The 27937-nt window shown below is 49.5% G+C and overlaps 1 long non-coding RNA gene and 5 other non-coding genes across 22 annotated transcripts; all 6 read left to right on the top strand.

The window, feature by feature from the left end:
* Nucleotides 1–4152: 4152 nt before the first annotated feature.
* LOC111553263 lies at nt 4153–26828 on the top strand. Of its 17 annotated transcripts, none has more exons than XR_002734869.3 (10): nt 4154–4357; nt 4925–5041; nt 8268–8357; nt 8452–8523; nt 9443–9639; nt 13219–13303; nt 17284–17361; nt 18561–18653; nt 18762–19128; nt 23097–23739. It is a non-coding gene; the product is annotated as an uncharacterized LOC111553263 (long non-coding RNA). The 17 variants fall into 17 exon arrangements; XR_002734862.3 differs by lacking the exon at nt 8268–8357 and adding an exon at nt 22127–22192 and having other exon boundaries at nt 4154–4527; XR_002734861.3 differs by having other exon boundaries at nt 4154–4527.
* On the top strand, nt 5549–5682 carry LOC111553315. Its single transcript, XR_002734891.1, has one exon. It is a non-coding gene; the product is annotated as a small nucleolar RNA SNORA71 (small nucleolar RNA).
* LOC111553317 lies at nt 9794–9927 on the top strand. The gene has a single exon (XR_002734893.1). It is a non-coding gene; the product is annotated as a small nucleolar RNA SNORA71 (small nucleolar RNA).
* On the top strand, nt 12171–12304 carry LOC111553319. Its single transcript, XR_002734895.1, has one exon. It is a non-coding gene; the product is annotated as a small nucleolar RNA SNORA71 (small nucleolar RNA).
* Nucleotides 14378–14511, top strand: LOC111553316. The gene has a single exon (XR_002734892.1). It is a non-coding gene; the product is annotated as a small nucleolar RNA SNORA71 (small nucleolar RNA).
* On the top strand, nt 17890–18017 carry LOC111553323. The gene has a single exon (XR_002734897.1). It is a non-coding gene; the product is annotated as a small nucleolar RNA SNORA71 (small nucleolar RNA).
* Nucleotides 26829–27937: the final 1109 nt, after the last annotated feature.

Below are 27937 nucleotides of genomic sequence, written 5' to 3'. Positions count from 1 at the left end.
TTCCTTCCTTCCTTCCTTCCTTCCTTCCTTCCTTCCTTCCTTCCTTCTCTCTTTCTTTCTCTCTTTCTTTCTTTTTTTGGATGGAGTTTCACTCTTATCACCCAGGCTAGAGTGCAATAGTATGATCTTGGCTCACTGCAACCTCTGCCTCCTGGGATCAAGTGATTCTTGTGCCTCAGCCTCCTGAGTAGCTGGGATTACAGGCACCCACCACCACGCCTGGCTAATTTTTGTGTTTTTAGTAGAGATGGGGTTTCACCATGTTGGCTAGGCTGGTCTCGAACTCCTGACCTTGTCATCCACCTGCCCTGGCCTCCCAAAGTGCTTGGATTACAGGCATGAGCCACCACACCCGGCCTCATTTGTTAATCTTGAGATGCAATTGTATATGATTATTCCCCCTATCTTGGTGCCTCCTTTCTCCTTTCCTTGATGTGTCAGCTGAAACCTCCTTTTTTTTTTTTTTTTTGAGATGGAGTCTCCCTCTGTCACCCAGGCTAGAGTGCAGTGGCTCCATCTTGGCTCACTGCGAGCTCCGCCTCCCAGGTTCACACCATTCTTCTGCCTCAGCCGCCTGAGTAACTGAGACTACGGGCGCCCGCCACCACGTCCGGCTAATTTAACATCCTGTTCCACTACTGTGGAACAAGCATCAACCACTCCTCTTAGGTGCCCATCCTGCTATAGGCACTGGGGCTGCAGGAATGAACCTGCCAAGGTGCCCTCCTTAGTGTTATGGGAATAAGGAGTGCAAAAGAAAATCTGGAACTACAGAAAATCTGCAGTTCTGCCTGTTCCCAGCTTTCTGAGGGCACCTTGGCCTTAATTGCTAGCTCAAAAGATTCAGCTCAGTGAGGCCTCAATCTGAATATGCAGGAGGCCAAGCCCTTTCAGGCTCATAGGTGGGGCGGCAAAGGCGGGCGTGGGTTGTGGTTGCACTCAGCCTCCTGTTTGCTGTGTCTCTTCCAGCTCCAAAGGGGTGATGAGAGCCAGATTGCCTTAGATCTGTGCTGGGGAGTAGAGCAGCAACTAGCCACATGTGGCTACAGAGCACTGGAAATGTGGCCAGTCGGAATTGTAATGTGCCATAAATGTAAATCACATACCAGATTCCAAAGACCTCATACAAGAAAAAGAATAGTAAATAGCTCATGAGTAATTATCAAATATTGATTACATGCTGACATGATAATATTTTGGTTATATTCAGTTAAATAAATTATTAAAATTAATTTTACTTTTACATTTTATCTTTTTTTTTTTTTTTTTGAGATGGAGTTTCGCTCTTGTTGCCCAGGCTGGAGTGCAGTGGGGAGATCTTGGCTTACTATAACCTCCGCCTCCTGGGTTCAAGCGATTCTCCTGCCTCAGCCTCATGAGTAGCTGGGATTACAGGCACGCACCACCACGCCCGGTAATTTTGTATTTTTAATAGAGATGGGGTTTCTCCATGTTGGTTAGGCTAGTCTCGAACTCCTGACCTCAGGTGATCTGCCTGCCTTGGCCTCCCAAAGTGCTGGGATTACAGGCATGAGCCACCTCAGCTGGCCTACTTTTTATCTTTTTAACATGCTCTTGGCAAATGTAAAAGTACATATGTGGCTTGCATTATCATTATATTTATGTTCTTTTTTTTTTTTTGAGATAGAGCCTTGCTCAGTCACCCAGGCTGGAGTGCGATGGCATGATCTCGGCTCACTGCAACCTCTGCTGCCCAGGTTCAAGCAATTCTCCTGTCTCAACCTCCCGAGTACCTGGGACTATAGGCGCATGCCACCACGCCCGGCCAAGTTTTGTATTTTTAGTAGAGACAGGGTTTCACCATGTTGGCCAGGCTGGTCTTGAACTCCTGACCTCAGGTGATCCACCTGCCTCAGCCTCCCAAAGTGCTGCGATTACAGGCGTGAGCCACCGCGCCCGGCCTTGCATTATATTTCTATTGGACAATGCTATCTTTCTCTTTCTCTTTCTTTTTTGAGACAGGATCTCGTTCTGTCAACCTGTCTGGAGTGCAGTGGTGTGATCTTGGCTTACTGCAGCCTCAACTTCCCAGACTGAAGTGATTCTCCCACCTCAACCTCCTGAGTAGCTGAGACTACAGGACTGCTCCACCATGCCTGGCTGACAATGATATCTTAGACTTTTCAAACACAGCACATTTCCTCTGCTTCATAAATAATCCCAGAGTCCTTACAGTGGCAGAAGCCCTCAACTTTCTCAGAATACTACAATATAGCAACTACTAGGCCTTGGATATTTGTTCTGTGCTACAGTCTTGATATAAATAATTTCATTTAATTCTCACAGTAACGCTATGAGCAGGGAACTATGACTGCCTATCTTCTGTAACTGGAAACTAAGGCTGGGTGGAGAAGTTAGGTTACTTAGCCAAAGTCTACACATGGAGAGTAACAGCAAGAGTAGGAGGCAGAAGAGGACACAAGGGTTGTGTGGCCACAAATGTGCACACCTGACCCCCCTGCCCAGTGTCCTCTCAGTCACAGCATCTGTATTAGTCCATCCTCACGCTGCTATAAAGAACTGCCTGAGACTGGGTAATTTATAAAGGAAAGAGGTTTAATTGACTCACAGTTCAGCATGGCTGTGGACACCTCAGGAAACTTACAATCATGGCGGAAGGGGAAGCAAACACGTCTTTCTTCACATGCTGGCAGCAAGGAGAAGTATAGAGCAAAAGAGGGGAAAGCCCCTTATAAAACCATCAGATCTCATGAGAACTCACTATCACAAGAACAGCAGCATGGGGGTAACCGCCCCATGATTCATTTACCTCCCACGACAGGTGGGAATGATGGGAAGTACAGTCCTAGATGAGATTTAGGTGGGGTCACAGCCAAACCATAGCAGCATCCCACAGCCCCTCCCCATCACAGAGACTCCCAATGTTCTTACAGTCTTGGAATCCCATAGGCCTCTCCCAGGTACAAAATATGGAGTAGATCTCACCTCAAGGACCCCCATTTCCCTCATGATCGCATAGGTCAGCCCTGGATTTTCTTGTCCTTCTGACCTATTGAGTACCAAGAATCTGACTGGAGCGGAGTGTGTGGGCTCCTCATCAGGCCCAAGGGTGGGCTGCTTGCACTCCAGAACATGGGCAGAGTCAGTAGCAGGGCTGTCTCAGGCCCAAGAGGCACACCCTGCCCCGGATGCAGACAGTGCTAGTGATTATGAGAATTTGTGGGCCACTAAGTCCCCTCCCAAGATTGTCTCCAGTATGCTGCAGAGAACATGGGACATCTGTCTATAGTCTCCTTCACCGTGCAAATCTGATCAAGTTCCTCAAATGCAAATCTTCAAGTTCAGAGACTCTTTGCACCCTCCATCCCGTGTACTTTGAGGCTGGAGTTTAGCAAAGCAGTTACCCGCTGTCCTCTCTTGGCTCATCTTCTCACCCTCACATTCCAGTCTCTGACCATGACTCAGTCATCTTGGTTTGACATTGTTCAGAAAAAAATGAATGGGGTGGGGGTAGAATTCATTCATTCAACGGTGCTAGCCACTGAACTGGTACTGAGTACAGTGGTGAATCAAAGACAGACGCCTCTGAACCCTTGCAGAAAGAAGTTCAAACAGGCCGGGCGCGGTGGCTCAAGCCTGTAATCCCAGCACTTTGGGAGGCCGAGACGGGCGGATCACGAGGTCAGGAGATCGAGACCATCCTGGCTAACACGGTGAAACCCCGTCTGTACTAAAAAATACAAAAAACTAGCCGGGCAAGGTGGCGGGCGCCTGTAATCCCAGCTACTCGGGAGGCTGAGGCAGGAGAATGGAGTAAACCCGGGAGGCGGAGCTTGCAGTGAGCTGAGATCCGGCCACTGCACTCCAGCCTGGGCGACAGAGCGAGACTCCGTCTCAAAAAAAAAAAAAAAAAAGTTCAAACTAAGCACATCGTAGTAACAGCTCCTATCATGGAAATTTGGCCATTCCTACAGATTAATAAGAGTCAGTGACCAAGGAACATCTTCAGAACAAACAGAAAAGCAAAGCAAGTGGGAGAAGATTACTTCTAAACTTTCAGGCTGTTTTCGAAATTTATTCCAAGTCCTCCAGAGTCTGGAGTTGAGCTCCGCTCCGCCAGGGGACGCTGCAGGGCTGCTCGCGTTGGTTCCTTCCGCTGTAGGCCGCAGTTCGCGCTCTCATCTGCATTTCCGCCGGCGCGAAACCAGTGTAGCTTCCTAGTTGTGTGGCCTCGGTCTTTCACTGTCCCTCACCATCGCACGCCATCGCACACCATCGCAACCCACCGCACATCATCGCTCGAAATCTGCAGACATCTTGATTCTTCCCGCGCCGTCTGTCAGGTCTCCGCTGCCACTCGACGCCAGGGCGCCGGGTGAGTCCACGGCAGGGCGCGTGGTCTGTGCCACTCTCACCATCGGGGAAAACTGAGGCCCCAGGGAAGGCGGCCAGAGAGGTCATGCCCGGTCCCTGTTGCAGTGCCTCGTCCCCTTTGCTGGAGTGAGCCCCCTGGGATTCGCGTGTCCTCGGAAAAGACACTGGCAGGTGAGCCGCGCCCTCGGCCGCGGCTGTGTTGAGCCGGCCACGTGCAGACGTCAGACCCCCTGTTCGCGAAGCTACTTTGCGGGGAGGCTTAGTGCCCCTGGATGACAGGAAACAGGGCTCGGCGACTTTAGCTGCCCGCCCCCGACTCGTGGCATTGGAAGCTCCCAAAGCCACTTGTCTGTTGCCTACAAAGTGTCAGTCATTGTGCCATATCCTTGGGACTGTTAACTCGTTTTCCCCTCAATACCTTTTAAAAGGTGTTAGAACCTTCATTTTACAGACCAGTTAGCTGTGGTTTAAATGGAAGACGCTCCCAGCGCCCCAGTGGGGCAGAGTCTGGACTTCTGTCCCCGGGCCTTGTACTAAAGCCCCCTCCCCGTGCTTTTTCCCTGCCTAGGCCTTGTGGGCTGTGCTGCTCCTCGGAGGGCTTCGCACCAGCCAGCGCCCCCTCCTGCAGCACTCTGATCTGCACCCCCGAGGGGCGTCCACTGTCCGCGGGGTGAGAATGACCCGGGTGAGTGCCGCTGCTTATGCGCACCTTGGGGGAGGACCCTTCTGTGGGACCCAGTAGAGGGGATAGTCAATGAGCTCAGCCAGTTCCGAATTCTGAGAACTGTCTGGCAAAGCGGGTGCAGAGCAAAGCGCGATTTAGGAGACAGGGGCTGGACTTGGGGGTCACATCCTGGCTAAGTTCCTTCATTCTCCTGAGGTTGACTTTCTGTGAAGTAGGGAAACTGCAAAAGCTCTCCGAGGGCAGAGGCCTTGGCTGTTTTTCTTGCTTTTAAACCCATGGTGCCTGTCCACGTGTGATACTCAGAATTGTTGGGCTGAATGTACAGCCGAGGCATTTTTACCAGAAGTGGGTTTTCCTGTGGACTCTGGGTGGGGACAGATGGATTCTGCCTGTGAAGTGATGACGACTGTCAGGGTCCTGGGTACCTTTGTCTTCCCTGGGGAGTGAGCAGCCCTCTGGAGATGTGGCAGCTAACACGCGAACGTGGGCTCACCTGCCCTTTTTTGCACCTGTATTCGAAAGTGATCGTGGGCTGCCTGTGCCCTGGTCATTGATAGTGCAGGGAGAGAAATCGCTGAAAGCCCTTCCCCGTGTTTGGAGGGTCCACTCCTGTCCCTTCCAAACTCTGGAGCTTTCGCACACCTCCTTCTCACCATCTTTCAAATGCCTCCTGGCGCTTGGTGTCTGATGATTATTGAGTGCTCCCTGTGCAAGGCTCAGTGCAGGGGTCTGGAAGGCGTTCACCAAGGTGTATGAGGGTGTGTCCCTGCCTCAGGATTGGTGGTAGAACCACAGCTACAGCCCTGCTAGTCACACCCTGTGGCAATTACTGGCTTGATTGTCTTTGCCTCTCTATTGTGACCTTGAGGGCAGTGTCTTGAGCTTTTGTTTAATATTTTATTGTATTTGTTTAGTGACAGGGTCTCACTCTGTTGTCCAGGCTGGGGTGCAGTGTGCAGTGGCGTGATCATACCTTGAACTCCTGTAGGCAAGTGATCTTCCCACCTCGGCCTCCCAAATAGCTGGGACAGACAGGGTCTCGCTATGTTGCCCAGGCTGGTCCTGAACTGGCTTTAAGTGATTTTCCCTCTGTCTTCCAAAGTGCTGGAATTATAGGTGTGAACCACTTCGCCTGTCTCAGTATCTGAGTCCTGTCTCTCGACTTACCTGGTGCTTGGCAGATGGTTGATTTTCAGCAGTTAAGGAACAAATGAAAAACAGGAGATGGGCCGAGCACGGTGGCTCACACCTTTAATCCCAACACTCTGGGAGGCCAAGGCGGATGGATCACTTGAGGCCAGGAGTTCAAGACCAGCTTGGACACCATGGTGAAACCCCATCTCTACTAAAAAATACAAAAACTAGTAGGTTGTGGTGGCACATGCCTATAATTCCAGCTACTCAGGAGGCTGAGGCACACCAGAATCGTTTGAACACAGGAGGTGGAGGTTGCAGTGAGCCAGGATCACGCCCCTGCACTCCAGCCTAGGCGACAGGGTGAGACTATGTCCCCAACAAAAAACAAAACACAGGAGCTGGAAAAAGACAATTGTGGCTGGCCGTGGTGGCTCACACCTGTAATCCTAGCACTTTGTGAGACTGAGGTGGGTGGATCGCTTGAGCCCAGGAGTTGAAGACCAGCCTGGGCAACATGGCAAAAACCTGTCTCTACAACACACATACACACACACACACACACACACACACACACACACACACTGGCCAGGTGGCATGCGCCAGGAGGTGGAGGTTGCAGTGAGCCGAGATTGTGCTACTGCGTTCCAGCCTGTGCTGCAGCCTGGACTGCATTCCAGCTAAAGACTTAGAATTGTAAGGTGACAGGGCTTTGCATGTCACCTTGTTACATGTCAGTGAAATACTTTTGAGCGAGGCAGCCGGTGTGGGGGTGGTCAGAGCTATTTCCCACTGGCCCAGTGGTCATCCCATGGTGTTCCCTTTGACGGTCTTGTCCGTGGGCCACCAGGATGCATTTCCCCACACGATTGTCATTGTGATGTCAAGGACCAAAGCCAGAGGTATAGGTAGGCATGGCTGATAGAAGAGTGAGATGTGTAATCAGCCCTGACCCACAGATGACAGATGGGCCATCCTGCCCGAAATAGCCCTTACTGTGTATGCCAGACTCCGCCACGCTGGTGTGCCACACCAGAACCTGTCCTAGGTTCAGAGGCCCCTTCAGTGTACTGCTTCAGGATCACAAATTCAACAATATGTGCATAAGATGAGACTTAAGCTGTCCTGATGTGTGGTTCTTCTCTAGACAAACTCTTTTCGTGTTGCTGAGACTGTGAACCACTGTTAACGCCAGCCAACTTTTAGGAAACATTTACCACCTGGTTCTGTGCCAGTGTTCTCCTTGTCCTTTCCAGAACAGGTTTGACCAGGTGATGTCTAGATAGCTCATCCAGGGCTTCTTGATTCTGGCAGAGGAGGTTGATTGGTGCAGAGGGGCCCATGAGAGGTGTCTCCGTCCTGCCAGGAAGCAGGTGGACCATGGTGTTCCATGAGGTCTGTCCTCTGGAGATCTGGGGCTTTATGTCCTGCAAGAGTGGATGCATGCAGCTTCCCTGGGCGTGACTTCTGGGAAGTAGAGAGAAGTGAGGTGAGGGTGTCTTTGTGCTGGCCCCAGTTTTACCCTCTTTGGGGCCGTCATGAATGCATTGGGTTTCTCTTGTGCCTGCTTAGGTCTAGTGTCTTCAGGGATCCCTTATCATTGTTGTGTCTTGGAATATCTGACTCAAAAGCTGGAGGGCTTTGGCATCAAACCTACTTGTATCCTGGTCCTGAACGCCTTACCACCACTCCCTAGCTTTGGTTCTTTTTATGATCGTCAGTTTCCTCATCTGGAAAACAGGAGAACACTGAGGTGATTTTTCTTAGGATCACACAGTCCCTTTCTTCCACGTCCGAAGAACTCTGCCAGCTTCTTATCTGGAGGGTCTTTCCTTTACCTCTCCTGGTTGGGGCAGGTTCCATTTATGTGGGACAAGACGGAAGCTGCTTCATCCTGTGCTCTGCTGTGCCACTGTCCTGGCTCAGGCCATTTTCCAGGCTTCTGACACTGGTCTCCGATTTCAATAAGCCCTGGATCTTTTTCTGCCCCTGTGTGCAAAGTGATTACAGGCTGCTTGTGTCTTGGTTGTTGGTAATAAAGGAAAAGTTACAAGGTTTTCCTCTTGTGGAAAGGAACCATTGTCCATTTCAGATGGGACGACCTCAGGGGACTGTGTCAGTGACCCAAGATGGGCTAGACAAGCTGTCAGTACATTCACCTCCTGAGACCCTGATTCCCCAGGTGTGTTTTCTGTGGGTGAATGTTGTGGTTTCCTGGACTTGCCATAAGCAGTGCCAAATGCGTCAGTCACATCTTGGCTTCTTGTGCTCTGCAGGAGTGTCACATGACTGCTGCCCCATGTGTGTGAGAGGTGTCCTCTGGGAGAGCATGGATTCTGAGGTCCCAGGTAAGTGGGGTTCTGCTCGGTTCTCTAGAGCTCAAGTTCTCTGCAGGCTGTGAGGCCAGAGGTGGTTGGGTGCGGAGGGGTGGGGAGCGAGGGCACAGGTGAAGGCTGCTTCCCTTTGCTCGTGTCTTTGCTTCCTCAGCAGCCAGGGACAGGTCCGGACCCTCTTCTGCCTTCAGGGGCGGCTGCCGAGAAGGTGCTCCCTGAGCTTGATTTGGGCTCTGAGAGTCCCTGAGAAAGACCCTGTGATGTTGAGAGGAAAACCGTGTGTTGGAATGGACAGAGGGGCTGCGTTTCCGATTCAAGCCTGGATTCATACCCAGTAGCCAGCTGAGTGGTCTTCTGAGGGCCTCAGTGGAACAGATAGCCAATGTTGCTACCCTCCAGCCCAGTCTGTGTGTCTGTCTGTCTGTTTTATTTATTTATTTATTTATTGAGACAGAGTCTCGCTCAGTCACCCAGGCTGGAGTGCAGTGGCGTGATCTTGGCTCACTGCAACCTCCACCTCCTGGGTTCAAGTGATTCTCCTCCCTCAGCCTCCTGAGTAGTTGGGATTACAGGTGCCTGCCACCACGCCTGGCTAATTTTTTGTATTTTTAGTAGAGATGGGGTTTCACCGTGTTGACCAGGCTGGTCTCGAACTCCTGACCTCTGGTGATCCACCTGCCTCAGCCTCCCAAAGTGCTGGGATTACAGGCGTGAGCCACTGCGCCTCACCAATTTTTATTTTTATTTTTATTTTTATTTTCTTTTGAGACAGAGTCTCTCTGTGTCACCCAGGCTGGAGTGCAATGGCACAATCTTGACTCACTGCAACCTCCGCTTTCTGGGTTCAAGTGGTTCTCCTGCCTCAGTCTCCCGAGTAGGTGGGATTACAGGTGCCCGCCACCATGCCTGGCTAATTTTTTCTTTGTATTTTTAGTAGAGTTGGGGTTTCACCATATTGGACAGGCTGGTCTGGAACTCCTGACTTCAGATGATCCACCTGCCTCGGCTCCCCAAAGTGCTGGGATTACAGGCGTGAGCCACCGCGCCTGGCCAGTCCAGTCTTTGAGAAGAGCCCCAGGATTCTCTATTTCTGCCCATGTTTGCCTTCCTTTCAGCTTCTGGCAGGGAGTGGTAAGTGATCTCGGGGAATCAGAAGTAGCACCTGTAATCTTAGGCTGTAAGTCTGCTCGCTGCAATGTCAGCTGTTCTGTTCTAGGTAAGAAAGACCATTGCCCAGAATGCTGGCATTGGCCTCCTTTCTGGGCTTGCCCTCTGCCCTTTCTGACCCTGCATTCGAAAGTGATCATGGGCTGCCCGTGTCCTGGTCATTGGTGGTGCAGGGAGAGGAACTGCCGAGGGCACTTCCCCGTGTTTGGAGGGTGCACTCCTGTCTCTTCCAAACCCTGGAGCTTTCCCACACCTCCTCCCTCCCACCACCTCTTGGATGCCTCCTGGTGCCTGGCATCATCTAGTGAGTTGTGTTGCTCTTCTCCCTGGCCCAGGGCAGGTTAGTGTGAGACATGAGGGAAGGGTGCGAGGTGAAGGGTTTGGCCTCAAGGAGCAGGAGGGCTGGGTGTGGAGCTGAGACAGGGCAGCCCTGCTCCTTCCTCCCGGAAGCTTTCTCCGCCTCCACACCTCTCCTTCCACGTCCTTATCCAACCCCCTCTGCACCAAGCTGACCCCATAGAAATTGTTGCCTGACTTGTCTCCTGGCCCTCTTTGCTGTGGTCTTAAGGGTAGTGTCTGAATTTTGTTCCCTACTTTGTTCTGTCTGCCAGATGGTCAGTATTCCGACCGTGTGGGACAAAGGATAAACTGCAGCCTGAGCAACCCGCCTCTATAAGAACTAAAAATTGGCCATGTGTGGCGGTGCCTGCCCCTGTAGTCCCAAGTACTTAGGAGGTTGAGGCAGGAGGCTCTCTTGAGCCCAGGAGGTCAAGGCGGCAGTGAGCCATAATCGTGCCACTGCCCTCAGCCTGGGCAACAGAGTGAGACCCTGTCTCAAGAAAGAAAAACAAGAAACGGAGAGTCCCTCCATTGTTAGGAGATGGGTTCATTGCATTTTGTGGTGTTGGAGAAAAATACTGAGTCAGCACCTATGTGGGATTGGTGGGAGCAGATTTGGTGTTTTCCACCCCTTCAGAGGATTCTGAGGTGACTCGGTTCTGTTGGCTTTGACCTTATATGGCCACTGGGGAGGATTTTCCCCCCAGCTTGTGGGGAAAGGAGTCAAGGACCAGAGACAGGAGGGGAGAATATCACTGAGGGATTTATGGCAGCAGCCTGTACACGGCTTCCCCACTGCCTCCTCGGGTGCTCGCCAGACGCTGCTGGACAAACAGCACACTCAGTCCCAAGAACATCATGGCCCCAGCATCCTCTTGAACTTGGTAACAGTTGGCCTGACAGATGAAGCCGTTGTCACCCCTGCCTTAGAAGTTCTCCAGCCCCTTTCTTAGAGATAAGCTGCTGTTTCGTGCCGGCTATTCGGGTGAAAACAGTTTAGTCAGCATTTTCGCAACACTGTGTAGAGAGGCTTGGTGAGAGGTGTTGGGACGCAGGAGAGTGGCAGACCGCGGGGCCTGAGGTAAGGTTTCGGGTCCATCTCTGGAACTTTGGCTTTTTGCACCCTGTAAAGTCACGTTCCCTTTTTTCTGGTGCTTTGGTGGTGATGTAGGGAGAGGTGAGGATGAGAAGAGGGGCTGCATCCCATGGATTCCCAGATCCAGACTCCTCTTCCCTGGTAAACCTGGATTGGAGCTGGCCCTCCTGTGCCTTCAGGAGCTGTGGAGGGGGAGGCCTCTGCAGGGACCTGCCTGGGGCGAGCGCTGGGGCTTTTCCTGCAGTGCATCAGCAGCAAGTCATAATGGAAAATGGCTGGATTAAGGGTCATCTGTATCTGGCCCTTAGTTCTTCCTCTGCCACCACCTGGCTCTGACCATTTTCTTTCCAGTTGTAATCAATGGTTTAGATTTATCCTAGCGACATTGGAGGGGTCCACAGCCAAATGGCTCAGGATAAATGATGCAGATTGAGTCTGGAGGAATCCCTGTGCCGGCTTCCTCATGCTCTCTCCCTCCCTCAGAAATCACGTGGGACCCACTCTCCCCTCAGCAGTGAAAATGCGTTCAGCCTGTGTGCAGTGTTCCTGCCCAGGGAAGTCCAGCAGGGACTCCATGCCCGGGTTTTTTACTGGGAGCTGGTTATGTAGACACCATCGGCCTAGCATGCACCAGAATTCCAGACTTCCAGAGGAAAACAGGTGCCTGTACCACATTATTTGCATAGAGAGACTGTGTCCAGTGAACAGCTCTGATCAGTAAACTGTTGACTGGGAACATCTCTAGAGCCAAGTTCCCAGATACCAGCAAAGGGCCATCTGACCTGTTTTGAATCTCAATTTCCTGATACAGAAAACAAAGGTAAGGCAGAATTGATTTTTACAGATGTGACCTCATGATCCTGCTCTCTAGTCCCCAGATTTTTCCAGGGCCTTTGTCAGGGGTGTCTCCCCTTTGATTCCCCTTGGTGGTTAGGTTTTATGGGATTTTACAGGACAGATGGCAGCTGCAGGAATCTTATACTGTCCCTAACTTGGGTCATCCCACAGGCCCTGGTGCCATCCTCCTGCTCTTCCTGACTCTCCTTGTGTCCTTTTCTGCTCCTGCATCCGAAAGTGATCGTGGGCTGCCTGTGCCTAGGTCATTGATAGTGCAGGGAGAGGAACGCTGGAAGAGGTTGTCCACGTGTTTGGAGGGTCCACCGTATCCCATCCGAACCCTGAAGCTTTCACACACTCCTGTTTTTCTCCTGCCAGCCCTTGAGGAGTCCGGTGCTTTCTTGGCTGCCACCTGAGAGTCAGTGCCGGGGGACATCACGCTTAGGTCTTTCTCAGCTTGACTTCTCTTTGCAGAAACCAGGCTCTGTGTATTGAGGGGTGGATCTGGGTTGTGGAGCATCAGTCTGGCTCATGGGAAGGGAATGTGATATATAATGAGTCATGGTGCATCGCGGTGGATAGCACAGTTTTGAATGAGTGCAATATTGGCATGTACAGTGATATCCACAGAATTTCCATGAATTAACTTCCTGAAGGTGGTTTCTATAGCACTTGAATAGGAGGTTGAGGTGAGGAGCACATGTACCAGGGAAGAGGGGACAACATGAGGGAGACTTTGAGGTTGGGGTGAGCAGGGCTGACCGTGTGTGTGTGTGTGTGTGTGTGTAACTTGGGGACAGGATAGGGTAGCATCTTTACATCTTTACATGTCATTGGCCTGGAATGGGGGTCCTGAAGGGTTTGTCATAAGAAAGAGAAAGTGTTCATTGCTGCCAGGGTAGCATAGCCGGCTTCTGAGAGGCAAAACACTTCCCTCACTTCCCACCCAAGAGTTTTGCCTGCTTTCTTGCCCCACTGAGGTGTGCATTGGTGTCACTCACTGGCCACCGTTCCAGCTCTTAATCCCTCTGCCTTTTGTGCTGGCCTTCAGGGCTCCCCTGAGGGTGACTGATTCCCAGGTTGCCGCCGGAGGAATGGGTGGAGTTGTAAGATAAGAATAAAGCTAGAGAGGGAGGACCAAGGGGAAGTCACTGATGCAGCCGCCTTCTAGCCAACCCCATCCCAACTGAGAGGTCGCTTTTTCCTGTTGAACATGTTGGATAGTGGGATGTGTTATAAGAAGTGATGTGTGTGACTTCTTGTCATTGCAGGATTGTCAGCTGACCTCTGTCCTATGGGCCCAGTGTTCCCAGGTGATGTTTCTTCAAGAAGAGGCTGAACTGTGGTGCTTGTAAGGTATGAATCTTGGGTGCTTCTCTAGATAATGCACTGGTGTTCAGGCTGCAAGGACGAAGGCTTTGAGGTCACTAGTGGGGAGGCAGAGGCTGCTTCCCATTGCTTGCTCCTCCACTGAGGCCCACAGGGACATGTGACACCCTCTTTTCCTCCTCGGCCACTCCACTGTGTGAAGCAGGGTGGGGCTTACAGAGCTCCCCTTGGGCTCTGAGTCATCCTAATGTGGATTGGCATAGTTTGTTGAAGTGGGAGGAGTACTGCATTTTGGAGGCAGGCAATTAGCTAGTGGTTTTCTCTGGACTTGGTGACAATCCTCGTTATCAAGTGATTTATGGATTTTTTTTTTTTTTGAGACAGGGTCTCACTGTCACCCAGCCTGGAGTGCAGTGGTGCAGTGATGGCTCACTGCAGCCTCGGCCTGGGCTCAAGTGATCCTCCACCTCAGCTTCCCGAGTTGCTGGGACCACAGGTACATGCTGCTGCACCCAGCTAATGTTTAAAATTTTTCTGTAGAGGTGGAGTCTCACCATGTTGCTCAGGCTTGTTTTGAATTCCTGGGCTCAAGCAGTCCTTCCACCTTTTCTTCGCAAAGTGCTGGGATTATGGATAGGAAGCCCATGCCTGGCCGACGTATGGATAGTAGTATCACACAATCCTAACTTCCTAACCCAGTGAATTCTCAACGTTTCACCCAGAGTTGATCTTGCCTCTCATTATCTTATGAGGGAAGCATTGGAGTAGTGGTTCTCAAACTGTGGTCCCAGAACCAGGCACCATCCCTATTACTTGGGAACTTGTAAGAAGTGCAAGTTCTTAGCCCTGTCCCGACCTACTACGTCAGAAGTTTTGGGGCTGGAGCCAGCAATCTGGCTTAACACGCTCTCCAAGTGATTCTTACTCATGTTCAAGTTTGAGAAATCAAACCATGTTAGAAATCTTTGAGAATCAGAAGCAGCTGCTGCAATTCTAGGCTGCGAATCTGGTCACTGACTTGTTTCCAGGTCTCTTAGTTTGGGTTCTTCCTAAGCTGCTGGCAATGCCTCCCCTCTCAGCTCACTCACTGCCCTATTTTGCCCCTGTATTCGAAAGTGATCGTGGGCTGCCTGTGCCCTGGTCATTGATAGTGCAGGGAGAGGAATCAACGAAAGCGCTTCCCCGTGTTTGGAGGGTCCACTCCTGTCCCTTCCAAACTCTGGAGCTTTCGCACATGTCTTTATTCTCATCAGTGATGTTACCTCCTGGTTCCTGGTTGTCGTGCCAGATCCCTGTTTCCTCATTAGGGATGGCGCCAGGTTCAACAGGCCGGAGAAGAGACCTGGAGCCAGTGAAGGAAACAGGGTTTCTTTGGGGGAGCTTAGAGGGCAGTCGGCAGTCCAGTGGTGGTGGGCTGGATGGGAGCACCTCCTCCGCTTGTAAAAAGCATGCAGATTGTATAGCACCTTCCCCCAGTAACCTCCACATGGCAACCTTCGTTTCCTAAGAAGCCATTGTTATGTACGTCTACCATATACTGGTGCTGTATGGTTCATTGAGTGCCCCTTGTGCCCAGCATGGTGGAGGGTACTCAGAGGCTAAAGGAAAGGACGGTGAAGCAGAGACCTGCCTCACTGAGTTTATGTCTCTGAGCTAGTTTGGGAGCCACAGTAGTGGTTACCCCTTCCTAGAGCTACACCCAGAAGCTCTCTCTGCCTCCCCATCACACTCCTTCCCACCTGGCAGCACTGGTCACACTGTCTGGGGATTCTTGGTTTGCTTCTCATGCCCCCTCTGCAGTGAGCTTCCTCAGGGCAGTGCCTCTGTCTTGTTTCACGTCATGCCTGGTAACTGACATGTTGCACCTGGACACAAAGTAAATGAGAAGGCACATTGTTGTAAGGTGACAAGGCTTATCCCATTGAGCAGTGCTGGGGTTAAAAATGTCCTAGAGCAAGCCAGCTGTTACAGTCCACCTTCAGTCCTGGCCGTGAGCAGCGTCCGTGGTCCACCAGGGGTGGATCTTCCCTCTGGCCTTAGATTACAGTGGCAAGGGCTGGAGTAGTAATTGAGGGAGACAATGTGCGGTATAGTCAGATGTATGAACACAGCTCTTACACACCAGATGGTGGGCGTGGGGCTCTCCCAGCCCACCTGTTCGGTACCCATCCCAGGTGTGTGCTGATCACTGCCAGACGTAGCCTGCTCCAAAAGCCTTCTGGCCTCGGCATCCTTTTGTTTTTAATTTTTATTTTTAGGACAGAGTCTCACTCTGTTGCCCAGGCTGGAGTGCAGTGGTGCAAACACAGCTCACTGCAACCTCTGCCTCCTGGGTTCAGTGATTCTTGCACTTCAGCCTCCCGAGTAGCTGGGATTAAAGATGTACACCACCACGCCCAGCTAATTTTTGTATTTTTAGTAGAGATAGGGTTTCACCATGTTGGCCAGGCTGGTCTCATGTGATCCACCTGCCTCAGCCTCCCAAAGTGTTGGGATTACAGGCGGGAGCCACCACACCCAACCTGTTTTTAAAATGTTTATTGTCTATATTTGAAGTTTACAACATGATGTTATAGAATAATGGGACAGATACAGATAGCACGGTGGTTACTGTGGTAAAGCCGATGAACATATCTGTCATCTCACATCGTCACCGCTTTTGGTGTATGTGAGGAGCAGCTGAAATCTACTTAACAGAAATCCCTTATGTTGTGCATGAGCCCTCTAAACTTACTCATCCTGTGTATCTGCTACTTGGTGTCCTTTGACCTACATCTCCTTATTTCCTCCAGCTCCTGCCCATGATAATCGCCATTTTATTCTCTATCTGTGTATGCTTGACCTTTTTTTAACTTTTTTTTTTAACATTGCACACATAAGTGAGATATGCACTGTTTGTGTCTAGTTTATTTCGTTTAACATAGTATCCTCTAGGTCCATCCATGTTGTGGCAAATGACAGGATCTTTTTCTCTCTCTCTCTCTATTTTTTGTTGTTGTTGTTGTTGTTGAGACAGGGTCTCCCTCTGTTACCTGGGCTTAAGTGACCCTCCCACCTCATCCCCCTGGGTAGCTGGGACTGCAGGTACATACCACCATGCCTGGTTAATTTTTGTATTTTTTGTATAGATGGGGTTTCACGATGTTGCTCAGGCTGGTCTCCAGGTCTCCAACTCCTAGGCTCAAACCATCCTTCTGCCTTGGCCTCCAAAAGTGCTGGGATTATAGGCATGGGCCACCATGCCTAGCCCAGGGTCGTCATCGTCTTCTTTTTTTTTTTGAACTGGAGTTTTGCTCTTGTCGCCCGGGTTGGAGTGCAGTGGCGCAATCTCAGCTCACTGCAACCTCCGCCTCCCAGGTTCAAGTGATTCTTCTGCCTCAGCCTCCCGAGTATCTGGGATTACAGGTGTGTGCCACCACACCTAGCTAATTTTTTGTATTTTTAGTAGAGATGGGGTTTCACCATGTTGGTCAGTCTGGTCTTGAACTCCTGACCTCAGGTGATCCACCTACCTCGGCCTCCCAAAGTACTGGAATTACAGGTGTGAGCCACCGCGCCCGGCCAAGGGTCTTCTTTTTATGGGTGAATAATGTTTTGTTTTGTGTGTGTGCGTGCGCGTGCACGTGTGTGTATGCCACATTTTCTTTTTCCATTCATCTGTTGATGGAGACTTAGATTGTTTCCGTATCTTGGCGATTGGGAGTAATGCCGCAGTGAATATTGGAGTGCAGATGTCTTTGTGAGGTGTGATTTGATCTCTGTTGAGTATGTGTCCAGAAGAGGGATAGCTGGGTCTATTTAATGTATACTGATAAGCAGCACACAGCGGGCACATCGGATAGCATAGATGCCATTTCTCTCACAGTCTGCCGACCCCTTCCTAGAGTTACGTTTTTCTTGTTCCTGAGACAATAATGTGGCTGTAAGTACTAATAGAGACAGTGGCATTTGTGGGATGCTTATGATCTGCCAGCCCCTGTGTTAAGTGTTCTCTGTGTCTGTTTCAGATGGGTCCGCTGTGTGCAGAGGCTCCATGGGATGTGTTGCCTTCATAGCAGCAGGGCGCTGGACCATGGGTCCCTAAGGTGAGATTTTTAGACTGTTGTCTGGAATATGTTTTTTTGCATCCTACAGAGTCATATGCTATTCCTGGGGCTTGGATGATATAGGGGAAACAAGGTAAAAGTGGTATCCCGTGGTTCCCCGTTCTGTCCTGCTGTGAGGCTGTCTCTCACATGCCTTCAGTGGCTGTTGCAGAGGAAGGGCCTCCAGAAATGTACGTGGGTAAAGTGAGTTCCCTGGGGGAGCCTTCCTCCCTGCTTGAGCGCTGGTGTGTCCGCAGTATGCTGTGATCTGGATTAGCAGTGAGTTTTTCTTTCAGGGTGTGCGTGTATGATGTTAGGACCACATGCTCCTGACCTTTTCCAGCCCAAAAGCATTTCCATTTTTTTAAATGCTGGAAGTGCCTTGACTCCTTTTGGGGCCTTAGAAGTACACACGGTGGCCGTGGCTGGGCCTCTGCTCAGCTCAGCTGCTCTCCCTGTCTCAGGCCATTCCTCAGGCCCTGGACACCAGCCTCCCTCCCTTGCTGGCTCTCTTCTGTCCTTCCCTGTTCTTGTATCCAAAAATGACCATGGGTTGCCTGTGCCCCGATCATTAATAGTGCAGGGGTAGGAGTGCTGAAAGACATTTTCCCTCCGTTGGTCCAGCCTTCCCTTTCAAACCCTGGAGCTTTCCCATGCTGCAGCCTTTTTCCTGCTAGCCCTTCAGAGCTTGGGCCTTTGTAGGCCGGTGATATGGTGACTAGACCCACCCGCTGACTTCTGAGGGTTCATTTTGTCTTTTCATGTTAGGGATCCTCCTGCCAGAAACCAGTCAGCATTTCTCTCTGGGCCCCATGCTGGAATGAGTTCAGATAGCAGTGAAGGGCACACGTGAGAATTGTGAATCACGGGCTTTGCTTCATGAAATGTGAAATCCGTATTGTTTCTCTAGGCGCCATCAGTAATGTTGAATAAATGGAGAAAGTTGTAGGTGGGACTAGGAAAGCCGTATTCCTGTGGATCACTCTAGCTGGTCATTTGCCCCAATTGTGAACTGTTTGAAAGAAAAACAGAACTAAGATGTTTGTCCTTTTGTGTCCTTTCTGTTGGGATTTTTAATTTGGTGTGCCTGAATGAGGAGCTTTGCCCTGCTTGAATGGGACCCCTCTCCGTGGTGTCAGCTTGGGGAGGAGGAGATGGCCCTGGAGACTAAATACTTGTATGCTTTCTTACCCTCTTAGGTCTCAGCCTTAGATCCAAGGACAGTCCAAGGAAGTCCTAAGACCATGGAGTTGGTGACCTGGGATCTGGGTTTGCTGATATTTCTCGCCATGGTGAGTTGATGCCAAGAGCCGGAACCCACAGCCAGAGGCCCAGCTGGTCTGTGCTTATACAGATGGGAACTTCAAATCACTGGTCTCACTTGTTCTCTGTTGTTGCAGAATCTCTTGGTGGTGTTTATGGACACCAGAGGGGCAGAGAATAGAGAGTGAGGCTACCACATGCAGTGTCACCAGAGCTGCTCCCTGCTGCCTGCTCAGAGCACCCCGGATCCGCTGTTCAATCTGCACAAGATTCGGGGTCCAGACATGGGAGACTCAGCTGCCTCGGAGGACCATGGACAGGGAAGGCCAGCCCCGCATCCCTCTGGCCATGCCTGGAGTGACTTTAATAACCAAGAGTTTTATTCTTGAATTTGTAGCTGTCGTTCACTTTTTATCCACCCATTCAATAAACCTTACAGAATTGCTCCATCTGCCTCTTAAATCAGTGACAACCCGTGAGCCTGCAAGGCTGGCTTTGGAGAAGGTAGGCCATAGGCCAGATCTGCTTTTCACCCTTTGAGCCTTTCCTGTTCTTAATGCGTATATTCTGGAGACTTGACTCAGAGGATATTGTTCGAGGTATACATTTGGAACTAGGAGGCGAACAAGTGCTGGTAGTTGGTTCACATTTAGGCATTTAGGACCCATGAGAATTGAGGGCATTGCAGAATAGTCAGGGTAGATTATGGAGTGAGACAGGTCTGATGTCATTCAGGAAGGCTGGAGTGTCCTGGATGACCTGGCTCATAAGTAAATGCCTACTTGTGAGAGCAACTATCCCAGTTTGCTTGAGATTGAGGGGTTTCCCAGAAAGTGGATTTTTCTTTGCTAAACCCAGGGAGATCCTGAGCAAACTGGGGCAAGTTGGTCAGCATGTGTGGGATGTAAAATCCATGGTGTCAACTTGAGAGCCAGGTTATGGGGTAACAGTGGGAGTAGGTGAACATGGAGCAGCTGCCATTGATGGAACTGAGGGGTTCCCTTACAGTCAGGCTTTGGAGATTAGGGTAAAGTCAGTTATTGCAAGGGCTAGGCATGGTGCCTTGTGCCTGTATTACTAGCACTTTGGGAGGCCAAGGTGGGATGATTTCTTGAGGCCAGGAGATCAAAACCAGCCTAGGCAACAGATCCCGTCTCCACAAAAATTAGCCAGGCACGGTAGTGCACTCCTGTAGTCCAAGCCAGCCACTCAGGAGGCTGAGGCAGGAGGAGTGCTTGAGCCCAGGAGTTTGAAGATTCAATGAGTTAATGATGGCACCACTGCAGCCCAGCCTGGGTGGCAGAGTGAGACCTGTTTTTAAGAGAAAGAAAAATTGCAGCAAAGACATTATCTAAGGATGTGCATGCATGAACTCTCATCTCTTGATTTACAGAGGGAGGAACCTACACATGTCCCAAGGGCCATGGTGAAAAGGTGCAGTTAATCTCCCCATTTGAAGTTAAAACCACCTTGACTGGAGCTGGGGCAAAAATCAGGCTGGTAAGCCTGTCTTGATGAATTTGGCACATTAATGGTGTGCCAGGCATTCTTTTTTTTCTTGTTGTTTTTTGTTTTTGAGACAGTCTCACTGTTGCCCAGGCTGGAGTGTAGTGGTATGATCTTGGCTCACTGCAACTTCTGCCTCGCAGGTTCAAGCACTTCTTGTGCCTCAGCCTCCTAAGTAACTGGGACTATGCGCATGTGCTGCAACGCCCAGCTAATTTGTGTATTTTTAGTAGAGACGGGGTTTTGCCATGTTGGTCAGCTGGTCTCGAACTCCTGACATCAAGTAAACCGCCCGCCTTGGCCTTCCAAAGTGTTGAGATTACAGATGTGAACCACCATGCCTGGCCTAAGGGGCAGGCATTCTTGATGTTTAAAGGCACCACACCACCAGTGGGTTCCCTGCAGAAGGATCCAGAAATCACAGGTCCTTTTTCTGCCTTGGCCTTTGAGGACCATCCTCTGACTTCTGTTTGCCACCTTTAGCCAACTGGCTGTGGCTGCTTGAACAGATGCCAGGGGAAGGAATCTGGGTCCACTTGAGGAAGCTGTAACTGATGACTGATGTCTGCCACAGTGGAGGGGATAGCAGTAGAATACAGGCCAGTACCTAAGTCTGCATATTTCATCTGGCATCAGATCATCATGTGTGCCTCTTGCCACTGTTGCATGTGAGGCAGGAGCCATCCCAGGTCTTCAGGGCCTGAGGAACTCTGAGAAGGGCAGTCCATTGACCAAGGTGGCCCAAGAGCCAGGATTAGGTCAAGGAGGCGTGGCCTTTGCTGGGCTGTGTGCTGAGTATGAGGGCCTGGGAAGCAGCTGGTGGGAGACTCCACAGCAGAACTGAGAGGAGAATGGAAAGCTGGGAAAGTGAGGCTCATTCACTCAAAAAGCATTGTGTATTTACTTGGGAGCCAGACGCTAAGCTAGAGAAAAGGATACTAGGTGAGTAAGGCAGTTTGTGACCTCAAGGAGATCCCAGCCCAGATAAGTACATGTAGCTGTATTTTAGAGGCTTTGTTCCAGACCACTGCAATGAAGTGAGTTGCACACATTTTCTGGTTTCCCACTGCATTAAAGTTATTTTAGCCAGGTGTGGTGGCACATGCACCTGTAGTCCCAGCTACTCCAGAGGCTAAGGCAGAGGATTGCTCGAGCCCAGGAGTTCAAAGCCAGCCTGGACAACAGTGAAGACCCTTGTGTAAAAAAATTAAGTTTATACTATAGTGTAGTTTATTAACTGTGCAATAGCATTATATCCAAAACTATAAATACCTTAATTTAAAAATATGAAAGAATGCTAATGATTATCTTTAATCTCAGCTGCTTGGGAAGCTGAGCTGTGCACCAACATGCCCAGCTAATTTTTTTTCTTTTTTTGAGATGGAGTCTTGCTCTGATACCCAGGCTGGAGTGCAGTGGTGCGATCTCGACTCACTGCAGTTTCCACCTCCCGGGTTCAAGCAATTCTCTGCCTCAGCCTCCCAAGTAGCTGGAATTACAGGCACTCAGCACCATGCCTGGCTATTGTATTTTTAGTAGAGATGGGGTTTCACTATCTTGGCCAGGCTGGTCTTGAACTCCTGACCTCATGATACACCCACCTTGGCCTCCAAAAGTGCTGGGATTACAGGTGTGAGCCACCGCGCCCAGCTGCTTATTTATTTCTTTAAGAGACAGGGTCTTGCTATGTTGAGACCCTGTCTGGTCTCAAACTCCTCCTAGGCTCAAGCTGTCCTTTCACCTTGACCTCCAAGGTACTGAGATTACAGGTGTCAGCTACCACGCCTCATCCCCTTTCTGGAATTTTAGTGTCTCCAGTCTTTTGCCTCCAGAGCTCTCCGATGCCTTTAAAATGATGGTTTTCTATTTTATCCACCCTTTCCAGTTCTTAGCAGGAACATTGGCCTGTCAACTACTCCCTTCTATTTAGAGGCAGAAGTCTTGACATTAGCAGATTTTATTTAAATTTTTTTTTTCTTTTTTTTCCTGTTTGGAGAACAGATTATACCAGGGCAAGAGTGGAAGCAGGGTGACCAGTTGGAAGATTATGGCAGTTGTATAGGTGAGAGATATTGGTGACTTGGACCAGGGAGATAGAGGTAGACAGCAAGATAGATATCTACGTTCCAAGAGAGAAAGGTGAAGATACAATTTTAGGTGAATGAAGCTCAGAGCAGGGAAGTATGTAAAATGTGATATACCATTGTTTTTGGTTAAAAGATGATTTATTTGAAACCAGCCTGGCCAACATGGTGAAACCTCATCTCTACTGGAAATACAAAAATTAGCCAGGTGTGGTGGTGGGCGCCTGTAATCTCGGCTATTCGGGAGCCTGAAGCAGGAGAATCGCTTGAACCTGGGAGGTGGAGGTTCCAGGGAGGTGGAGGTTCCAGTGAGCTGAGATCGCACTATTGCACTCCAGCCTGGGCAACAGGAGTGAAACTCCATCTCAAAAAAAAAAAAAGAAGATTTGTGTGTATATATGCAAATTGGGTGATATATTTTTTATTTTAACATGCCTTTCTCTTTTTTTTTTCCCAGAACATCATAGTTTCTCTAATATACTGCGGGCGCCCTTTTGGCTGGGGGAGATTTGAATGCCAAGGAAGACCACAGTGTCAGTCAGCCTTTACCATTCAAAAATAGGATTATGCAATAGGACAACAGCCTTGCAAGGCAGGGTTCTTCAATTTTTTTTTTTTTTTTTTTTAAATTATTGCTCCTTTATAGGAGCAAAGTCACATCTTACTAATGGTGGCAGGCAAGAGAGCTTGTTCAGGGGAACTCACATTTATAAAGTAAGCAAACTTGGAGAATCTATTCCCATAAAAATTTTCAGGGATGTGAAGTAGACACTTTTGTCTACCATTAAGGCTTAGCTGGAGTCAGAAAGAATAAAGATATAATTAGGGGGTCACAAAAGGTTTTTACCTGATGCTTTTTTTTTTTTTTTTTTTAACCTTTAGGGATTAAGGAGGAACAAGGGGAACAGAGAAGCAGATGACAAGAAGCTCACATGGGTGTCCCAATTTCCCTTCTCTGGACTTTGACTTGGAGAGGGTGCAAGTATACTAGAGAGAACACTGAGAACAAGAGAGGAGACCTTGACTTTGCTTCCCATTTAGCACTGTGCAAGAGGCCACCTCTTGAATTGCCCCCTGCCCTAAACTGTGGTATAGCCATGGCAACGGGACAGCTTGGTGTGGGTGGGCAGAGGGAGTTATCTTCGCCAGCTTGGGCTGCCATAACAAAATTCCATAGATTGGGTGATTTAAACAACAGAACTTAAATTTTCTCAAACTTCTGGGGGCCGGGAAGTCCAAAATCAAGGTGCTGGCTGATTCAGTTTCTGATGAGAGCTCTCTTGCTGGCTTGCAGATGGCCGCCTTGCTGTGTCCTATGGTGGAGAGAGAATGGCCTCCCTGGTGTCTCTTCTTATAAGGCCACTAATTCTATCAGATTATGGCTCCACCCTTATGACCTCATTTAACCTTAATTACCTCCTTAAAGGCCCTATGTATAGATACAGTTACATTGAGGGTTAGGCTTTGTATTAGTCTGTTCTCACGCTGCTAATGAAGACATACCCCAGACTGGGTAATGTATAAAGGAAGGAGGTTTAATTGATTCACAGTTCCCACATGGCTGGGGAGGACTCACAATCACGGCGAAAGGCAAATAAGGAGCAAAGTCACGTCTTACTAATGGTGGCAGGCAAGAGAGCTTGTTCAGGGGAACTCACGTTTATAAAACCATCCGGTCTTCTGAGACTACCATGAGAACAGTATGGAGGAAACCACCCCCTTGATTCAGTTGTCTCCACCTGGTCCTGCCTTTGACACATGGGGGTTATTATAATGCAGGGTGAGATTTGGGTGAGGACACAGCCAAACCATATCAGGCTTCAATATGTGACTTTTGGGGGTACAAAGTTCAGTCCATAGCAATTCAGCCCTTTGGACTTTAGCATCCCGGAGCTGCCCTGGGATCCTGAATGGTCTATGTCAACCCAGAGGTGGCTGAGGATGTGGCTGAAGAGTTTCCAAGCAGGGACCACAGTACCAGAGTGAGGTACCAGATCTGCACCCTGCTTAAAAATCCAGCATGTGCCCTGGCGAATTGCTGGCACTTGGCAAATATTTATTGAAACGAGCCGTTGGGGTGTATCTTCTTTTTGCATGTGTTATAGGAGTATCTCTTTTTCTCCAGCCTTCAGAAGTCACCCTTTCCTTGAACATCCTCTGACTATCAGCCCCAGATGTGTAGGAAGTCCGTTTGAGTCTTCAGTAAATGCTGATATGTTCTTTTTCTTTGAGACGTAGTCTCACTGTTGACGCCCAGGCTGGAGCACTCTGGCGTGATCTTTGCCCACTGCAACCTCTGCCGCCTGAGTTCAAGCGATTCTCCTGCCTCAGCCTCCTGAGTCGCTAGGACTACAGGCATGCACCCCAACACCCGGCTAATTTTTGTATTTTTAGTAGAGACAAGGTTTCACCGTGTTGGCCAGGCTGGTCTCAAACTCCTGACCTCAGATGATCCACCCGCCTTGGCCTCCCAAGGTGCTGGGATTACAGGCGAGAGCTGCTGCACCCGACCAATGCTGATGTGTTCTAACAAATCCATCCCGGTGGCTGTTTGTTGTATTTTTCTCAGAATAGCTCCGTTGCTCCAGGCCTCTCTGTGGTAACCTATGGCTTTCACCTTTTCTCCCACTGCTGTTCTTATTCTATGCCATTTTGCCCCAAACATTCTTATGATCAATTAAAGCTGGCCCCAGGACAGCACAGGCTCCACACTCTGGCCCGGATTTGTTTCTGCCTCAGAAATACGTGCTGTCATGGTCGTCAGGATGTCTCCCAGCTCATCCAGGCAGGTCTGCTTTCAGAGGTTCCACTGGGAGAATTTAACAGTGTTCTGGAGCTTGATCATCTCCCACCCTGGTCATCTCTGAAAAGATGTTGCAACCCACCTGAGCGCTTAGATCACATCCCAGTGGCTTCTGAGAAGGTGTTGCTGGTTTGTGAGGGAGAAGGGATGGGAGAGGATGGTGAGAAAGAGAAGATGCTAGGAAGTGAAATAAGAAGGAAAGAGGAAAAGATACTACCATTTAATTCAACTCAGGGCTGGGCACAGCGGCTCATGCCTGTAATCCTAGCACTTTGGGAGGCCGTGATGGGTGGTTTGCCTGACAAGACAAGCCTGGCCAACATGGTAAAACCCTGTCTCTACTAAAAGTACAAAAATATTAGTTGGGTGTGATGGTGTATGTCTGTAATCTCAGCTACTCGGGAGGCTGAGGCCCGAGAATCACTTGAACCCAGGAGGCAGAGGTTGCAGTGAACCACAGTCACACCACTTCACCCCAGCCGGGGCGACAGGGAGATATTCTGAACAAAAAAAAAAAAAAAAAAAAAAAAAAAAAAATTCAGTTCAACTCAAACTTGAGTATGCATCCAAATCACCTACAATGCTTGTTAAAGCACAGATTGTTGGGCTCCTCCCCTGAGTTTCTGATTCAGTAGATTTGGGATCTGACTTCTTGTTTTTTTGTTTTTGAGACAGAGTCTTGCTCTGTCGCCCAGGCTAGAGTGCAGTGGCGGAGTCTCGGCTCACGGCAACCTCTGCCTCCTGGGTTCAAGCAATTCTTCTGCCTCAGCCTCTGGAGTATCAGGGACTACAGGCGCTTGCCACCACGCCCTGCTAATTTTTAAACTTTTAGTACATACAGGGTTTCGCCATGTTGGCCAGGCTGGTCTTGAACTCCTGACCTTGGCCTGCCTCGGCCTCCCAAAATGCTGGGATTACAGGTGTGAGCCACCGCATCCGGGCTCATTCATCCTTCAAACAAATTTCCAGGTGATGCCAATGCTGCTGTTCAGAGGACCACGCTTTGAGAACCACTGACCTCACCCCCAAACCAGCTTGGAGATGATGCACCCTATCCCAGTATAATATTTTAGTCTTCATAATGGGTAGGCAGACCTGCTTTTTCCAAAATATCCTTGCAGCCAGCAGCCAGGTCCATCCGTTTGTTCATACAGTGGCAAGATGTCCAACAACTCCCTAAGGAACTTAATGAGCAACTTGGATCCAATTCTTCATTGTCCATCAGAGGAAAGGAATCCATGCTTGGCAATGAGCCTTTGGATGCTCTACCAGGCTCTGTGGCCAGAACAAAGCGCCTTGTTATCTCCGTGACAAGGAACCTACTTTATGGTGTTGGACAGAGCACCTAGCACATCACATTCTCCCAAATAGCACAAACTCATACCCAGTGAAACTGGGAGAGCAATGGGTGGTCTTTCTACTCTCAGAAACCTGTTTATTTCCATCTTGATGGTATGGAGAGGGTGCTGTGTGTTCCACATTGTGCAAAGGCCTGGGACGTGATGGCCACTGTTCCCACTCACCCATCTCATCAGCGTGTTGTAGACACCTGCAGAGACCTACACTGAACTGAGCATGCTGGGGAGTGGAGGGCGTCAATGATGAAATGCATCCAGAACCTGCTTCAAAGCCAGGCCTCTGACACAGCTGCAGACTAGATGCATAGTGAAGGCTCAGGAAGTGTCGGCCATGATTGTTTTATTTTGTTGTGAGACGGAGTCTGGCTCTGTCACCCAGGCTGGAGTGCAGTGGTACGATCTCAGCTCACTGCAACTTCTGCCTTCCGGGTTCAAGTGATTCTCATGCCTCAACCTCCCCAGTAGCTGGGATTACAGGTATATGCCACCTCGCCCAGCTGATTTTTATGTTTCTTTTTTAGTAGAGATGGGGTGTCACCATGTTGGCCAGGCTGGTCTTGAACTTCTGGCCTCGGCCTCGCAAAGTGCTGGTATTACAGGAGTGAGACACGGTGCTCTGCCAATTCTTAAGGGTATGATTAAGAAGAGAGTTCCAATCACAGCCTGGGATAGAACACTTTCGTGATACAATTCACAACCTCCTTCTGGGAGGACATGAGCATTCCTGATAAATGCTTAAGCAATTTTCTGATAAACTTTAACAAGATTAAAACCTCTTTGGGGAAATTAGCTACCCAAACACTTGGATGATTATCATACATTCTTTGTCTTGTATTCAGTTTAATAATGATTATCCAACCATTCTCTTTTCCTTTGAAATATCCATAACAAAAGGGAACTACTGACTTGGCTTTGTGACAAGCTTAAAATAAAACTTGAACACATGCTTATAACTAATTTTTGTGAAAAAAATGTAAAACAGTCATTATGGAGATAGGACATAAAAATAGTAGCTAAGACTTACTAAGTACTTGTTGCTTGTCAGATGTTATTAAATGCCCAATAACTCTTTATAATGAATTGGGTTATAATACCTCTGTTTGACTTAAAAGATGCTGATACGGTTTGAATATTTGTCCCCTCCATATCTCATGGTGTAATGTGATCCCTAATGTTGGACGTGGAGCCTGTTGGGAGGTGTCTGAGTCATTGGGATGGATCCTTCTTAAGTGGCTTGGTGCCCTCCCCATGGTAATGAGTGAGTCCTTGCTGTTAGTTCACGAGAGAGCTGGTTGTTTAAAGAAGCCTGCACCTCCTCCTTTCTCTTTACTCCCTCTCTTGCTATGTGATGCACCTGCTCTTTGCCTTCTGCCACGATTGGAAGCTTCTGAGGCCTCACCAGAAGCTGAGCAGATGCTGGTGTCATGCTTGTACAGCCTGAAGAACTGTGAGCCAAATAAACCTCTTTTTTTTTTTTTTTGAGACGGAGTCTCACTCTGTCACCCAGGCTGGAGTGTAGTGGCGTGATCTCAGCTCATTGCAAGCTCTGCCTCTTGGGTTCA

Source organism: Piliocolobus tephrosceles, chromosome 20 (genome assembly GCF_002776525.5).
Source record: "Piliocolobus tephrosceles isolate RC106 chromosome 20, ASM277652v3, whole genome shotgun sequence".
NCBI classification, from domain to species: domain Eukaryota; kingdom Metazoa; phylum Chordata; class Mammalia; order Primates; family Cercopithecidae; genus Piliocolobus; species Piliocolobus tephrosceles.
The sequence above is the reverse complement of the archived record's forward strand: the minus strand, read 5'-3'. Positions and strand labels throughout refer to the sequence as shown.